This window comes from Papaver somniferum, unplaced genomic scaffold (assembly GCF_003573695.1).
Source record: "Papaver somniferum cultivar HN1 unplaced genomic scaffold, ASM357369v1 unplaced-scaffold_119, whole genome shotgun sequence".
Taxonomy (NCBI): Eukaryota; Viridiplantae; Streptophyta; class Magnoliopsida; order Ranunculales; family Papaveraceae; genus Papaver; species Papaver somniferum.
In genome coordinates, this window is record NW_020620936.1 from 2,144,069 (window position 1) to 2,155,647 (window position 11,579).

Here is an 11,579-nt window from a genome sequence, read left to right on the forward strand (position 1 = left end):
TAGTTGTATCCAGCCCATATCAATCCATATCTGTGAAGAAATCCGAGATAAACTCGCTCAAAACTAAATCAGCTAAGTTCGCTGCAACTGTTCATATTTCCCGCCAATTTTTTATTTAAACGTTGAAGAAGAAAGGTCTCCCCCTAGATAGAGTAGGGTGTGAATAGCAGTTGTCCTGGGGGTGCCCGTTATCCAAAATGTGGGTGCCTTTCGAGCCGATTTTTACAAACATGTTTATTGGCTAAAAATACCTGCACACACATAAAACACCATAATAAGTACAAAAATGAGCAATATCAATAAACAGAATCGAGACAAATTAGGCACAAAAATGTGTTTATCACTTTGTGAGAAAGGTTCTTCTCACCCTAACACTTAAAAGTGTTGGAAAGTGCATCCTTACAATGCCCAATCTATTGATGTAAGGAAGCACAAGTATCTGGGCATCTGGTATCCTGTTAATATCTCTTATTCAACATAGAGAGAATAGACAATCTACTTGAAAAAAACATTTAATAGGTTTTTATGTGTAGCAAAGTTGTCTTACAACAACTAGTGTAAACATGATAAGTTTTCTTGTATAATATATTTTTATATACATGATTTTGAAAGAATGATTCTTTTCAAAAAAAAAAAAATCTTTAGGATTTGGAAACACATAAGATACGAAATTAATTTCGAATCTGTTCTTCAAGGTTGATACCTATGTTTGGTATGTGTTGAAATCCTTCTATATATGTACTCACCTTGTTTGAAAACGTATACTAAAAGATGTGTCCTCAAACCAGATCTCAAGCTAAGATTCTGAAAGCGTTGAGTGGAATGGCTTCTAATGAAACCATTAATCTTGTTGATTCCTTCAAGAAATATGGTTGTGAGAACAAAGGAAAAGAGAATGAAGATATGACTAATCTTCTTGCCCAAAATAGTTTGGATGCTAAATTTGATATTCTCAATCTACGATAAGTCCTTCTCAGTAATGTTGAAACTCATATAGACAGGAAGCATTACTAAGAGCTGTTATCCGTAACCAAAGAAAACTGATTAAACTTGGAATCGGTAATAAGGAGTATGCTCGAAATATTAATCGAAAGGTTAATGCTTTAGCCTGTGAACATAATCAAGGTACTGTGTGTAGAATCTGGGAAATCAGTCATGATGTTGTAGATGAAGATCCCGAGAAATTTGAGGATATTGAAGATGATATTTGAAGAAGACTGTTCAAAGATCTAACCAAAAAATATACATCAATGTTTTGTTTTACTTCAATTATTGTACAAGTTCTATTTTTGAAGTAAACCTATATTTATTTATGAATAAAATTATTATTTTATAAGTTTTCTTGTGATAGTTACCGATTATATAGCCTTTGAATGAACGCTTATATTTTTTCTATGTGTTCTCGGTTTATGGGATGTCAGATTTCGGTTTTCATTAACTTTAATATTCGATCTCATATGATGTAACCCTTATGATTCGGGTGGCTTTTTGTTTTAGCGGGATTAAGTTCTATCCCATGTTGGTAGGCTTTAACAAAGGATCATGAGGTGTTCCGATTGAAACTCATATGTGAAAAGTCACAATATGTTGAATCAATTTGTGTTTACATGAGTTGTGCTTAGCATAACATATGTGTTTCGGGTTTTCAACTTTTCCTATTGGCACGCATTAGTTAAAACCGATTTAACCTTTCTCTGGCAAAGGTTTCTCTTGTTGTTGTTCTTTTGTTCTTGGGAGAGGATGAAAACACATTGGGGGGAGTTCTTATTTGAACTTGCGCTTAATGATATATCTTTCTGGGGAGAAGAAGCTGCGGAATTTGAGGTAACGAATTTGTTAGTTAATCGTTTTCCTATTTAAGAAAGGCATGTTTATATTGCATATATTTTGCTTTTGCTTAACAAAATTTTGGTACAATTGATATATTCCATTATATTGTGTATGGATGTGTGTGTGATTCAATTATTTACGGTTAAGAAAAACTGTGTCAATTTATTTGGTTTATTGTTTAGTATCTTATTTATTGCTGGGTATCAAGTGTTTTTGCTTAACGAAATTCAGTGCGACTGCCGTGCTATAATGTTTATGTTTGTTTCAATTGCTTCCAGTTAGGAAAATAATTGTGCAAATCAATTTATTTTGGTTTGTATGTATTGTTTAGGCTTAGCAAAAATACGGGATCATTTGTTTAGTCCAATTGATTACGGACAAGAGAAACTAAGTTAATTCTGATCTTAGTTAGACTTATCAAATTGGAGGATTTGGTATTTCAAGTCTAATCGAATTCCTTGACGAGAAAAACTAGTTAACTAACCTAGTGTTTGTCTTGTCTAAAGGGAAAGGTCTAAGTTATTATCTGAATAATTAGAGCCTGATGAGAGAAATAAAGTTAATTCTGGTATATATTTTGGTTTTATCAAAATAAGCAATTGTACATGCACAATCAGTTTAACAAGGGAATTAAGTTTCTTAGTCGATTTGTTAGACTATTAGCCGGACAATTGTTTCCTTGATAACATATTAAAACTAAATTACTTGTAGTTTCGGTTTTAATATTGGTTATCTAAAGAGGTATGTGAAACCTTCGTTCTTAACTCTTATAGAATGTTTAAAAGTCTTTAGATTTGTAAGATCCTTTCGGTTTGTCCTTTCTTTGCTCGAACCTTTGTCATTTTGTGACAAAAAGGGGGAGAAATATATGGAGTAAATAAGTGATATTTTTTATCACTAAGGAAAGGAAAATTGTGCTTAAACGTTATATCTAACGAAAGAGTAAAGCATTGACTAAGGGGAAGAAACATATCATATAGTTGCGTAGTAATTCTTACTAAAAAATGGGAATAACAAAGATGTTCGGATTGAATATTTACCTAGCTTACCTTTATGGTGTGTAAAATCTTTTGTTAGTCAAATATCAACAACAACATTTATTGACTGAATACATGCAGGTTATTTTGTTGTTGAAACTTGGTCAAGCGTATGTAAAATGAATTCTTTTTGTAATCAAGTTGACAAAGGGGGAGATTACTAGAGCATAGCTCGATTGAACTCACCAAGCGTTGGTATATCAAGTTTGGTTGTCATATTTTAGTATCAAAACTCATCTGGAGTCGCTTGATTAAATACTAGAGTCAACTTGGTTTAGGTTAGACTAGAAAGTCTAGGAATGTTGAGACATACAAGTATTACTCTGAAGACCTGAAGAATGTGAAGAAGTAGCGAACTACAACGATGACATCATCATTCCCCTTGAGGTTAGTAATATTGACTTGAACTGTTTCATTCCTAACGTATCTTTCAAGTCGTGCTATATTGAAAACATAACTGCGAAGCTATATATATTGTACATATTTTATAATACTCTAGTGATGTGACATGATTATAATAGTATGATCGTAGTATTAGGGAATTAGACTACGAAGTATAACACTTATCTTTTGGACTTCGTAGATATGACATTGACATAATTTTGTATATATTGTTATGATTATGTGAATGGGTTATGGTGAAGATTTCATCCTAGGAAACAATGTTTTATATTTGTTTAAAGGAAGTGCATTTACGAACTTGTTTCGTGAATCGAAAAGGAAATCATTAGGCTTATTGGACCGGCTATTCATTGCAAATATTTGGATGACCAATATGTGTGAGATGGTTGAACCGATCTTAACTTAGGTTATGTATCTTGGTATAACTAATCACAATGCCTGACTTATGATTTTGTATGACTAGTTTTTATTAATTGGTGTAACCGATCCTAAGTTATTACCATGTGATGGTATGATCGATCCTTGTAATTGGTATGACCGATCACGAGTGTTGTGTGACCGGTCCTTGTAATTAGTAACCGGTGTAACCGGTCCTGGTAACTGGTTTGACTGATCACAAGTATTACCATGTGTAGATGGAACTGATCCTTGTAACTGGTGTAACCGATCCTAGTGACTGGTGTGACCGACCACAAGTGTTTCCATATGTAGGAATAACCGATCCTAGTGATTGGTAGAACCGATTGAACCAATGTATGTGATTTGGTATTTAATCTATCACATAATAGTCTTGGAATACAGGTGAACTAATTCTAAACTTGTTTGGAAGTGTGGTATACCCGATTTCAAGAATGCAAATCCATGTAAATATGAAATAAGGATTTGCAGTGAAAAGATGTCAACATGCTTTGAACACGATCAATAACTCTTATCATTTATTGTTCAAAGATATTCCTTTGTACTCAATGTGATCCTGTGCCGAAATAAATTAAGAATCTTTTAATTAAGGTTTTTGATTTTATATACATTAATTACCAGCAATTAATGTGTAGCTCTAGAAAATAAAAATTAGTAATGTGCATTTACTAGTTGGATATTTTCTATTGAGAGATTTCAGAATATTGGACAAGCATTTATTGGAATTATGAAAACCGATTTTTTCCATTCATTGCATATCTTGATAATATTTTGGGTTTTGGAAATTCTTTGGTGTCAGAAAATCCTTGGTCTATAAATACCTAAGTTTGCATTTCTAGAAAACTATCCTAAGAGCCAGGAAAACTTCATTTCTTGTTGTTTCTGGTGGAGCCGTCTAATCAGAGAGGAAAGTATCCTAATTAGGTGAAATCTCTTACGACCGGTCGTTTAAAGATTTCTGTTGGATCAAGAAGCTCAACGAGTATCGTAGGTGGTAAACTATATAATTGTAGTGTTATTAGTTTTCGATTAATTTGATTGACTAACGGTTGTTGAAACTTTGATTGCACATAATTTGTTTATTCTTGAGAATCTTCTCTTCTGATATAAGATTCACTCAAACTAGATCATAGCATCGACGAGATCTTTAGAACTGTTTGTAGATCTAAAGGAATCATTTGATAATCCATCGTTAATAGACTCCGTTCTGCGTGTGATTGATCACAAGATATTCAAGTGGTGTTGTGTAGGTTATTGAAGATTAAAGAAGATTTAAAGAAGAAGAAGATTTCTTATTGGTTTTGTATCTTGTGAATTTGTGTGCACAAACCTTGATCGGATGGGATCTAAATAGAATCGAATTTATTCGATTAATTAGTTGCGTGAGATCAACATTCTCAGTATATCTATTTGAGATTTATTTTGATTGAGTGCGAATTTAAACTTGACTGCGTTGGTAGTTATTGGATAGATTGATCTAACCTGACAAAGGAGTTTATTAGATTAAATAGAAGAATTTGTCAACAACTCATTTATATCTTGTAGCAAAGATTAACTAGAGTGGTTACCAAATAACTTGTTATTCATGTGAGTGACTCTAGAAGTCGAAGGCGCAGGGATACTGAGGGAACGAAGTAGATAGGGGTAGTCTGCTTGGTCTCAATTATACGAAGTTGGTTTAGATTTTGTATAACGTCTTAATTCTGAGAGTATTCAAAACTGTACTAGGTCCCGAGGTTTTTCTGCATTTGCGGTTTCCTCGTTAACAAAATGTTTTCGTGTCTTTTACTTTGGTTTCCATATTATAATTGTTATTATTATAAAATAGAAGACACATATACGTTAACCCCGCATTACTTGATAGTGATCGTATAGAGTTTGGTTATTATTAAACCTATTATCAAGTAACATACTTCGTTGTTGTATTGTCCCGATCTTGTATCCATAGTCAATCACACAAGTTATCTTGTTGTTGTATTGTCTCGATCTCGTATCCAAAGACGATCACATGAAGTGTGAACCGAATTGTCGTATTGTCTCGACTCTGTCTGTAGACGATTACATTCGGTAGAGGACTTATAGGTTGAAACAAAAAGATTGTGGTGTATTTGGGTATCCTCGTTTTTTCAGAAACATAATCATGTCACATGGGGGGATATTCACTAAGATTTTGATCTGAAGGCCTACAACACACGCGATGTAAGAGTACATCCACAGTAATAAATGTGAGTAAGTCATGCTGGTAGTTGAAGGAATAAGTGAAGTAGTGGATGGACAATCAACTAAGTCTCCCACGCGATGTGGAACTGGTTCCAAGATTTCCGACTTCCCCATTCTTCGAATCCTCATCAACCGTCACCACTTATTGGAGATCAATGTGTTAACTACTTCTGCAATAAATAGGTTCCACAACCCTTGATTTGATAACTCAACTCAACTGAACAAAAATCAAGCAATCTATATTAACTGATCAGAACTCACCGTAATTCAATTTATGATTGTATATCATTATCAAACGCGCAGAACCCTCCAACACGGAGAATTCAACACATCCAGATTCCATATATTATCATTGATCTCATAAATTCTCCTTCCCTCCAACAGATCGACCCTCATACTTCTTTGTGACCGAAACGACTCTGAAATAACATTTTCTTTTGGTTTAGGCCGGAGTCTTACAGATAGATCTCTCGAGTTCAAGTTCTCTCGTGCATTACATCTGTTAAAGGTTTAGACAATTTTATTAATTGAGGATCCGCCTACTGCACAACTCTCTAATTTCACTTAAAAACCAGAAAATCATTTTTACCTACCAACACATCCGAAATATCAAATTCCATGTCATAACATCTACTGAAAAACTAGTTACGGTCAGGAAAGGCTAAGGACCCAGTCGTGCTTTTGCTTACGGTTTGGTTATAGTCCATTATCCAAACCGTAAATATGATAATTTGCGTTTTTCTTGCATTTGGGTTAAAAGGCTAGGTCCTTATGATAAAAAATTTAAATGTTATTGTAGTAAATAACATTCAAACTCTAAGACTTGTGAAGATTAAATTTAAAGATTTAATAAAAATAAAAATATATACCAAATTAATGTAAACAAAAGCGAGAGTTACTGGGACTAGGATTCCACCGAATTCATATCATAAGGCTCAATTATTTATTCTTAAACAATTATCGCTTAATAAATAAAATAACATGGACTCTGATTTTGCCAAAGTAGATTCTCAAAATATTAGTTATAAATCATAAGTATGGGACATCAAAACATTTAAGCAAGCATGACCCATCAAGTGAAATAATAACTAATTAATTCAAATCATAAATCAATTTAAAATAAGTGCGAAAGTCATAAAAAGAATAAAATAAATTTGCCCATGTATGAAATACGGAGGAAACCAAATCTCACGAATGCGGTAATTATATTAATTTTATTATGACAACTTGCAATGTTATTTAATAGATTTATGATTTTCATTGAATGGTTGTCATTTCAATTGATAGGTTATGCTTGCTTAAATGTTTTGATATCCCATGCTTTAGATTTACATCCATTATTTTCGAAATCTACTTTAGGCAATGAGTTAGAGTCAATAAATTTTTATCATATGAGCTATTATTGTTTAGAATTGACATTTGAACCGCATAAAATTGTTGTTTGGTAAAATCCTGAGTCCCAGTGTCCCTCCATCTTGTTACTCATATTTTATATATTTTGGATAGTTTTATTATTTTCTTTAATTAAGCCTTAAAAATCAATCTCATCAAGTCCAAGTGAACGACAACCTTATTTCAATTTTGGCGCCGCCGACGCGGACTTGTTTTTTGATTATTTTTTAGGTTTATTTTTATTTTGTACAACATTTTCACTTTGTTCTATTTTACGTTTCTTTGGGTATTTATCTTTGTTCTACATGTTTGGAATTTGGACCGAAAAGAAATTAAGCCAAAGACTTTGGTGACTAAAAGATTTGGAGCCAAACATAAAAGATAAAATAAAAGGAAAAGAAATACAAAGAATTTTGAATATTTTATTTTTTATTTTTTAGATTTTAGTTTTATTTTTCTTTTAATTTTTTAGATTTTCTTTTTAGAAATTGTATTAGGATATCTTTTATTTTTATAAATTGTCTTTTCTTTTGCACTTTATTTTTGGACTTTGGACACTGGGACATTATTTTTTATTTTTTTAGACCTTACGGAAGGGTAGTATTAAATATAAACTGGTTGCAGAGAAGGACGACAATTACGATATTGCCTCGCCCCTCGGGTTTGTACACTGACATAGGAGTCGGTGGCCCGAGTCGACCTCAGCAGTTCTTCCCCGTCTGGAACGGGAGGTAAGTTTATCTAAACACCCGCGAATCCCCTGTCAAAGGTTACTGTCTTCCTTCGCATGCATATATGTTGAGGAACTGAACACGTATTTAATTTCTAGTAAAGGTAAAGGACTGGCCAAATCAAGATAAGGGTTCGGATTTCATCACCGTTCTCTTCTTGCCCGTCTTAGGGAAACGATACCAAACACGAACCCAAGCTTAAAATTTTTACTAGAACGTGACTTATAGGGTAACGAGCTTAATAGGAAAGTCGTTCGAAAAATATTGGTTGCTCTTCTAAGCATTCTTCGAAGTTCATGATGGTTTATGTAAGTTGAGCGTGCCGCCTTGTAACCCGAGAAAACGTTTGCCGGTGAGGCCTCAGTATCAAAGATCCACTGAGCTTCCCTTGTCTCTATTCAACTTGCTTTAACTCGGATTGATTCGAGATAGGTTTGCTTAAATTGTAACGAATTTCCTTTCGAAATAATAGAAGCTGGTCTAGAAACAATCTAAGTTGAGCCATCATGCTTGTTGTTTTCTGGAAATATTTAGGGTTTTTTTTTTTGGTGGAGTCAACCTGCTCTGTGTTTTCTTGGAACTACCTTCCTTAGGATTTTTCTTTTAATTTTGTTTTCTAGTGTATGCCCGATGTCATTAGATAGAGGTATTGGAAAAGAGACACTCTAGGTCGATTGATGAATGAAAAACCTAGTAGTTCTTCTTGTGGAAGCAGGGAGCTCGAAGACTCTTCTTTTGAGAACCCTATTTTTGGAAACTTCAGTTTTGAGAATCTGTCTCTTCGTGAGGAAAGTACCCATAGTACTTCAGCTGTGCCAGCAATTGCTACTTTGAAAGATTACATGTACCCAACTAGGTCCAACCGACCATCGTGAATTAAATTGCCAGCCTCTACGGCTAATTTTATGAGTTGAAACCTGGTATTCTTCAGATGATCCCTATATTCTTAGGAAAAGATGATGAAAACCCTTACTTTCATGTTAGAGACTTTGAAGAAATATGTGGAACAATTAAGATTAAAGACCTTAGTGATGAAGTCTTGAAACTTAGGATGTTCCCTTTTTCCTTGAAAGATAAAGCCAACTCCTAGTTGCATAACCTACCATTTGAGTCTATAGAAACATGGAAAGAACTTATTGCTGCATTCTATTTAAAGGTTTACCCTAAGCATAAAACCACATCTGTTAGGCAGAAAATTAGTGCCAGTGTGCAACAAGAAGGAGAATCTCTTTATAGATTTTCAGAGATATTTAATGATGTCTTGTCGCAATGTCCTCACCATGGGTTCGAGAAAATGAAACTAGTTGAAATTCTTTATGACGATTTAGACTATTCGACCAAAGCCATGGTCGAGTCTTTATACGTTGGTAGGTTCCAAAATAAACTGTTGATGAAGCTTATTCCTTTTTAGAAGAAGTTGCTGAAAAGTCACAACAGTGGGAGTCTTGTGTTGAACCCCCTAAAAGACTCTTGGTCAATAGAAGTAGCACTAATGTGGTAGATACAAGCTTTGGATCATATGCTAAGTTTGCTTCTTTGTGTAGAAGGTTAGAAGCTTTGGAACTGAATCAGTCTAAACATAGATCTTTTCTTGAACCTGATGCTAGGAATAGAGCCTCTCAAGTCTCTAGTTGTGGAATGGACCCCGGTAACTCGTTTTGAAAAGGTCAGGTTAGTGAAGAGCAAGCCCATGCTATCTATGACAACTCTAGGTTTGAAAACCATCAGAAGTTTTGACCCATACTCAGAGACCTACAACCCTGGTTGGAAAGACTATCCTAATTTATCTTGGTCTGAAGGCTAAAATCAAGGTCAATCTAGTAATTCTCAGCCTCCCCCAGGTTTTTGTTATAATAAGAACTCTTCAGGTCAAGCCCAGTTCCAGAACCCTTATGAGAATAAAATGACTAGCTTAGAGGAATCTCTTAGTATATTAAGTGAAAAAACGGGGGTCTAACAACACCACCTATTTCGCTTAGCAATATGTATGGAAAAACTCGAATATACTTTTAAAAGAATCAACAAGACTCAATAAATTAAAAGTACATCAACGAGTTTATATCTCTCTCTTGATTTGATTTCCTCAAACAAAAACTGTGAGTACTAATCAAATACAAGGAATAACTTGGATGGTACCAAAGACCAATATCCAAGGATCAATCAATGACAATCGACAACCAAAGGTTGGATTACTCTAATTGCTGATCTAACACACAACCTGTATTATTTCAAATGATAAAGCTAAAACAATATAGTGCGGAAATTGAAATAACAAAGACACCAGAAATTTTGTTAACGCGGAAACCGCAAATGCAGAAAAACCCCGGGACCTAGTCCAGATTTAATACACACTGTATTAAGCCACTACAGACACTTGCCTACTCCAAGCTAATTTTGGATTGGACTGTAGTTGAACCCCAATCAGTCTCCCACCGATCCAAGGTACAGTTGCACTCCCTACACCTATGATCCCAACATGATACTGCGCACTTGATTCCCTTAGTTGATCTCACCCACAACTAAGAGTTGATACGACCCAAAATCGCAGGCTTTGACAATAAACAAATCTGTCTCACACAGACAAGTCTATCAAAGGATCAATCTGTCTCCCACAGATAAACTCTAAAGGTTTTGTTCCGTCTTTTGATAATAATTAAGGTGAACAGGAACCAATTGATAATCCGGTCTTATATTCCCGAAGAACAACCTAGATTAATCAATCACCTCACAATAATCTTAATCGTATGGTAGCGAAACAAGATGTTGTGGAATCACAAACAATGAGATGAAGAGGTTTGTGATTACTTTTTATATCTTTCTATCGGAGATATCAATCTCAAGACAATCAATCATATTGTACTCGTACGATAGAAGATGCAAGATCAGATCACACAACTACGATAAAATAGTATCGGTCTGCCTTCACAATCCCAATGAAGTCTTTAAGTCGTTAAACTGATTTTGGAAGAATAAAACCAAAGGTTAAAGGAGAAACGACTCTAGCACGCAAGCTAGTATCACACGTGAGGTGTGGGGATTAGTTTTGCAGGAGGCTAGATGTCTCCTTTATATAGTCTTTCAAATCAGGGTTTTTCCTTGGTTACAAAGCAATCAATATCCACCGTTATAGGAAAACCTGATTTATATTCAAGCTAATATTTCTCAACCGTTAGATCGAAAACTTACCTTGTTACACACACTTGACATGTACGCTTCTAGGTTTTTGTAACCGTACCCAAACGTGTACATTGTTGGTTCAATAATAGTTAACCAAATGGTTACCCATATGAGCATTTCATATCAACCATGTTCTTCTTCACCATAACTAGTTCAAATGACTTCAAGATGAACTAGTTAGAGAGTTGTTCAATTGCAAGAAATATCATGTACTACACAAGACACAATTGAAACAAATATGATTCGATTCAATGAATCGGCTCATGAACTTTATAGCCACGGTTTGCATACCGCATTCCTTAGTAATTTAAGTTTCATGCTCATAGCACATCTTTAGATCATAACCCACTCAAGTTCGCAAACAAGTTCTCGG